The 6,798-nt window shown below is 36.5% G+C and overlaps 1 long non-coding RNA gene across 1 annotated transcript; it reads left to right on the forward strand.

The window, feature by feature from the left end:
- The first annotated feature begins 5,021 nt into the window (after nucleotides 1-5,021).
- Nucleotides 5,022-6,355, forward strand: LOC116421101. Its single transcript, XR_004231418.1, has 3 exons — nucleotides 5,022-5,336; nucleotides 5,565-5,651; nucleotides 6,317-6,355. It is a non-coding gene; the product is annotated as an uncharacterized LOC116421101 (long non-coding RNA).
- Nucleotides 6,356-6,798: the final 443 nt, after the last annotated feature.

Below are 6,798 nucleotides of genomic sequence, written 5' to 3' on the forward strand. Positions count from 1 at the left end.
TTTCTGTGTGTTCATTGCTTTGATTCATGCCAAAGAACTCTAGTGAAATCTAATAGCAAAAAAAATGGCAATGAACTAAGGTGATGAAGAAGTTGCTTGAGACCATAATAACGTGGACCAGACTGACTGAGATGGCCACTATTTTTAAAAGTTATGTTCCATAAATAGTCACTAATTGTACTGTGTCAACAGGACTATAAAAGTTTTTCTAATTAGTTAAAATAAAAGCCTATGGATTTAAAAGACTCAAGGAAAATTAAATAATTAAGTGTGTTTCATTGCTATAAAAGTGAGTTAGTACTTGCTAGAGCTGGTAAATTTGTATTCTTCCTTTTCTTTCTTTCTTTTTAGTACCAAGTTGATATTTGTTTAGCTTGGTTAAAAAAATACACACAACAAAAAACTATTATTGCTGTTGAGATTAATTTCAAACTAAAGCTAATTCTTAGAGCCAAGCAGAAAATCTCTTAAGCAAGATATTTTTTAAATGGAAATGCTGACAGGATCATAACTATGATAGCACAGAAGGCACTAGAGCATATACAGATGCACATACAGAGTCCAATAAATATGATCTTGAGCAGCCCAGGAGAAAACTCAGCTACAAAATTTTGCTTGTTTATTCAACCTTTGTTCCTTCACCATAGCCTTATGAAAGGGCTTGCTGTGTGCAAAGCACTAGGCTACGCATGAAGAAGTACAAAGGCAAAGAAGGGAGGAACATCATTCATGAGTTTATTCACTTAGGACTAGAAGGAAGGGACCTTGGAAGACAGCTGGACTCATCTCATTTTTAAATATGAGTAAAAAGGACCAGAAAGGTTAATTCACTTGCATAGTTAATAAGCAGTATCTTTGGGATTTAAATCCAGACTTTAAATAAAGCTTTGTACAACACTGATAAGAGTTTGAAAGTCAGTCAGTCAATAAGCATTTATTAATCACCTAATATGTGACAATAAGTATCATTAATCACCTAGTGTATGCCAACAAATATTATTAATTACCTAGTGTGTGCCACTCATCCCTGGGGATACAAAGAAAAGTAAAGATAGTCCCTGTTCTTTGAGAAATGACAATCTAACAAAAGAGACAACATGTGAACAACCATGAATAAATAAGCAATATACAGTCTAAACTGGAGGTAAAACCTAATCTATTTAGTCTGGTTAAGTCAGGATCCTAGGTTAATTTGCACAGATCAAGAAGAATTTAATGGGATGAAAAGATTTTCACCCCAAATCAAATAGTATTCAAAATTTAGGTATGGGAAGCTCTGGAAGAATCAAAGGAGTTCCAGAGAAAGACTTCAATGCCTAAAGGTTTCTCTGGCTAGTTGGGTCTGAATTGTTGTAAGTGATTTGCCCAGTGTCACACAGCTACTAATGTCTGAGGCTGAATTTGAACTCAAGTCCTCCTGACTCCAGGGCCAATGGTCTAGCCACTGTGCCCTTCCTGCCACCCAAATAAATTTGTTATATCATTCTATCAAGGATAATATTCTGCCAGTCATAATAAAATATCATCTCTTATTTTTGTATAGTTTTAAGACTTCATTTTCAACATCTGAAGTGACAAATACCAATCAACCCATATCCCCATATTTTGTTCTTCCTCTCATCTCATCTCCTTTTTCTCCCTATACTGCATTTCCCCTCCTCAATCCTGTTTTTTTTGTGTGTGTCTCTTTCTCCTTGTCTGCTTTTTCTCCACTTGTGATTCCTCATTTCTTTGTCTCTTTCAGTTGTCCCAAAAGTAGGTCAAATATCTGCTATGGGCAGCTTACTGTGCTAGACTGCCCTAGACTTCCAAAGAAAAAAATGAAATAATCCCAGTCCTCAAGCAGTTTACCAGCTTTAACACAACAAATTGTGCTCGCTCCTATGAGCATATATATATATATATCTTCTGGTTTTTAAAGCCCTTCAAAACTTTCCCCTTCCTACCCATTTAGTCTCACACTTTGCATCATTTCATCAATTCTACCAATGCCAACACTAGACTTTTTGCTAAGGTAGATGATTCAATTTTGAACACCAGCTCTTTTTACTGAATGGCTTCCACTCTTGGAGGACACCTCCCTCCCCTTATCATCTTTATTCCCTAGTTTTTCTGGCTTCCTTTAGGACTCGGGTCAAAATAACCATTTGCTGGAGGATTTTTGTTGTTTTTATCACTCCTCCCTGCCTTTTCCCTTCCACAAGTGCTTTTCCTCTATTACCTTCTAGATAGCATGTATATATCTCCTCTGTAGAATTTTTGCACATGATCTTCCCCATTAGAATGTGAGCTCCTTGGAGGCAGTCCTTTGTTTTTGCCTTTCTTTGTACCCCCACTATTAGGACAATGACTAGAACTTTGTAATAAATGCTTGTAAACTGATTGAAAGGGAGAAAGTGCTAATAACTAGGGAGATGACACCATGAAAATCTTGAAAGTTCTAAAAGATGGAGAGGAGGAAGTGAATGGGCATTTTAGGGATGGGGAGCAGGCTATACGAAAGCCCAGAGATGGGGAAAGGAGTGACAAATTTGGGGAACAGCAAATAGGCCAGTTTGACTGGAAGGAATTGTGCTTGAAGTGAGGGAAGATCACTTACAACAATTCAGACCCAGCTAGCCAGAGAAACCTTTAGGCATTGAAGTCTTTCTCTGGAACTCCTTTGATTCTTCCAGAGTGTCCCATACCTAAATTTTGAATACTATTTGATTTGGGGTGAAAATCTTTTCATCCCATTAAATTCTTCTTGATCTCAGCCTGGGAAGAGTTTAAAATGCCCTTCTTAGGAATCTGTGTCTTATCTTAGAGGCATTTGGGAGTCAATGAAGATTCCTGAGCAGGAAAGTTAAGTAAAAGAATAATGCTTTTGTAAGCTTATTTTGATTATGTTATGGAGGGATGGGTGAAAAAGGAGGAACTAGTAAAAGGAAATGCAATTAAGAGGTTTAAAAATAGTCAAGAAGAGGATCTAAATTAGGGTGAAGTAGTTAAATTTGGTGGGAAGGGCATTAATGTAAGTGATGCTATGGAACAAGAATTGACTTTCTCTCTTTCTCTGTCTCTTTGTCTTTGTCTCTATTTCTGTGTCTGTCTCTTTGTCTGTTTTTGTCTCTGTCTCTTTCTTCCCTTCCCTTCTTCCTTATTATCCCTTTTTTTTCCCTCTCTTTTCCCCTGCTTAGTCCCCTCCAGCAGGCACACACACACACACACACACACACACACACACACACACACACAAGCAAGCTCTGTTTCCCTTTAATTTCTTCCTTCTGGGTCTGTTTCTTCCTTAATTTTTATATGTGAAGGCTTAAAATTAGAATCTTTTTGGTTCTTTGTCTTTTTGCCAATCTATCCCACATGGGTGTCCTACTTTAGCTGGTGGTCTGTGGTATTATAATGAAATTATAAATCATTGTCATTGTTTTTTAGTGGGACAAACCAGACTCACACAACTCCCTGCAATTTCTTAGTGTGCTTTTCTTCTCTCCCACAAAATGAAGTCCTTTGGGCTCATGAAAGGAAAAAGATCAATAATCAATGCATTGGGTGTTTTACTCTATATTGCCTTGCTAATCTTTTATCACTTTAATCATCAGGATAAGAAATAACTGTGTGATCGAAAGTAAGAATATAGTCCTAGATAAAAAACAAACAAATAAACAAAAAAACCAGGGTGTTAAACCAAACTATGATGTAGTGTCAGCAAAATTCCTGTTAAATATAACTGAATCTTTATAAAGTATGTATCTTAACTATGTGACCATAATATCATAACTTTATATTAAAATGATAAACTAAGAAAGTTTTATAAAATGCTGATTGACTCATGGAAAGTACAAAGTTAGGACATCGCCAAGTTAGGACATAGTGAACTGCAAAATGCAATCTTGTATAATAAATCAGCTTCTAGTAGACTTTGTTGCATCATAAATGAATCAAGAGATCTATTAATAATTGGGAATTCTGTATCTCAGGTTTTATCCTGTACAGGACAGACTCTCGACTCCATCTTTCTTTCTCTTAGTAAAAGTTGGTTTCTCTGCCCAGAGACTTTCCCAATTTCCTTTTTACACACATATGCAACTGTTTTGTGCCTTGAAATGGTTGTCATGTCTATTGTTAACATAATAAATCTTTATATGACATTTTAAGTTCTTGAGGATTAGAGAGACTCTGGTGAGGCTCAGGCTGCACAGAGAGAAACCTGCCATCTTGCAGGATGAATTATGTGGCTTAGGGCAACATATTTAATTTCTATGATTTTGTCATCATGGGTCAATTTTTTAAAGTTCTGTTAGCGTGTTAAGAATTTAGATCTAGAAGGAACTTTAAGTAACAACTGGACCAACCCAATTATTTTACTAGAACATTTCAAGGATATGTGATTTTTACTGATGTGGATACTCTTCCTATATTTATTTTTCAATGCCTCTTTTGACTTAGGAGATGATCTTGGAGAATTTCTGTGGCTAAAAAGTCCAACACTTCAGAGTGTGTGTGTGTGTGTGTGTGTGTGTGTGTGTGAGAGAGAGAGAGACAGAGACAGAGAGAGAAGAAGAAGAAGAAGAAGAGAGAGAAAAGACAGAGAAGAAGGAAGAGAAAATATATTTTGTCATTTCTATTTTAACAACATCACTCCTTTCTCTCTACTCACACTCAAGTTCAAGGTCTCCTTCTCTGTGACCTGTATTATTATGCTAGTCTCCTAGTCAAACTACCTGTTTCCATCATTCATATAGCTGCTGAAATGATCTTTCTAAGATACAGATCTGATCATAATACTTTTTTGCATCAAGAAGTGGCCAAACTGAGGATGAGCTTCTCTGCCTTAACTCAGTAGCTTCTCCTGACAGACATTCAATACATCAATCCATCCATACTCAAAGCCTTTCTGGTATGGCACTATCTGTCAGAGTTGCCTGGGAAAGCCTTTGATAACTCAGGGTCATACCATGATGACTCATTAAAAAAGAATTTTATATAGTCACCAGGTGGAACTAGTGAGCAAGGCAGGCTGAACAGTCAGTCATTTCTTAACTGGCTGTGGAAAGGGGATAGGAATTGGTTACAGATGGAAATCCACTAACTCCCCATTCCCCTTGTGTGGGCAAAGAGTCTCTAGAAACTAATTTCCTTTTTGGAACATTTGTTTACTTTCAAACCTTATATTCATTTCCTTTGTGTGGGGGTAGAGAGAGGGAAAGAGAAGAATGACTCCCAGTTTAATTTGCTCACTTCTATTTCCACAATTATTAGTTTTCTTTTAAAGCACTCAAGAATATATTGCTTTGGTTCCAGGTTCTCTTGGGGATCCACAAGTTCCTTTGCTTTATCAGGTATTGATTTATTTTTTTTTTGTCTTTATTTATTCAGAGATCTAGTTTGGGTGCTATATTCCCTTCTGTTATTATTATCTTTGGTTTAATCTTGGTTTATATTTTTGTTTGAGGTCTTTAGCCAATTTACTTTCTCCTGAAATCTGTAATAATTTCAGGACTTTCCCCTCTCTTATAATCTGCTATTGTTCACTTTCTGACTCCTGACTCCATCTCTTTTGATTTCAGTTACCTTAGGACCTAGGTCTGAAAGACATCTCACTCTTTTCCTCTGCTGGGCAATTCACCATTTCGCAGCTTCAATGTCTACCCCAGGTAATTTTATTTGGGGGATGAGAAAACCGGTTCCAGCTAGATTCTGGGCCTTTTCCTTTAGGCTTAATAGAATGATATACAATTACACATGTGTCCTATCCCATTTGCTTCTATTCTAGTTCTATTCTATTCTGTTCTAACACAAAGCACTGAAAAGCCTGAAGAAATGTCTAACTTTTGGTTTTCCCTGTGGCACAGGTGGGAGAGGGATTGAGGGGGAGAAATGTAGAATTGAGTTCTTTTCCAAATCTGTGGGTGCAGCTGTTTGTGGTATGTGGTGAGGGTGGGGATAGGGATACTGAGTGTGTTAGGGGTTAGGGATTACTTCTCTTGTTTTAGTTCATGGAATCATTACCTCTTTGGGGTTCTTGGCATCCTAGACTGTGGAGACAGCTGAACTTGCTTTACCTCTTGTGCATAATTTCTATTTTAAAGAAGTTTTGGGAATTGAAAAAAATGTGTTGGTTACATGACTGGGAAATAAAGGTGCTCACTTCTGGAGATGATTGACTTGTTCAACTGATGGTTCTCTTCCAATGGTTCTCTTCCTTTCCTCATTAAAACAACTTGATAATTTTTCATATCTATTAAATGTGTAATTCTGAACTCCAAGGTTCAGTAATATACCTTCTTTCCTGAAAAACATATTTGTGTTTCTAATACAGGAAAATTGCAACAACTACCTATCTAAGTATCATCTATCTGGTATGTAAGTATCTATTGTCTATCTATTTATTTATTTATTTATCTATCTATCTATCTATGCATCTATCTAATATAAAGAAAAATAGGGGAATTAGATTTACATTGATCAACAATTTTAACACCATGAATGATTAAAAATAGGAAGTAATTTGTAAATGTGGAAGGAGATGATTTAGACAATTACCCAATTCTATTTTAAGTAATTCTGCTTAAAGAGATAGCTAGGTGGATAGAACACTGGACCTGCAAGAAGACTCATCTTCCAGAGTTCAAATCTGGCCTCAGACACTTGCTAGTTATGTGATCCTGTGGCTTTGGACAAGTCACTTAGCCCTATTTACTTCATGAGCTAGAGAATGAAATGGCAAATGACTGCAGTATTTTTGCCAAGACCATCCCAAATAAGGTCATGAAGAGTAGGACATGCCTGAAATACTCAATA

This window comes from Sarcophilus harrisii, chromosome 2, assembly GCF_902635505.1.
Source record: "Sarcophilus harrisii chromosome 2, mSarHar1.11, whole genome shotgun sequence".
NCBI classification, from domain to species: Eukaryota; Metazoa; Chordata; class Mammalia; order Dasyuromorphia; family Dasyuridae; genus Sarcophilus; species Sarcophilus harrisii.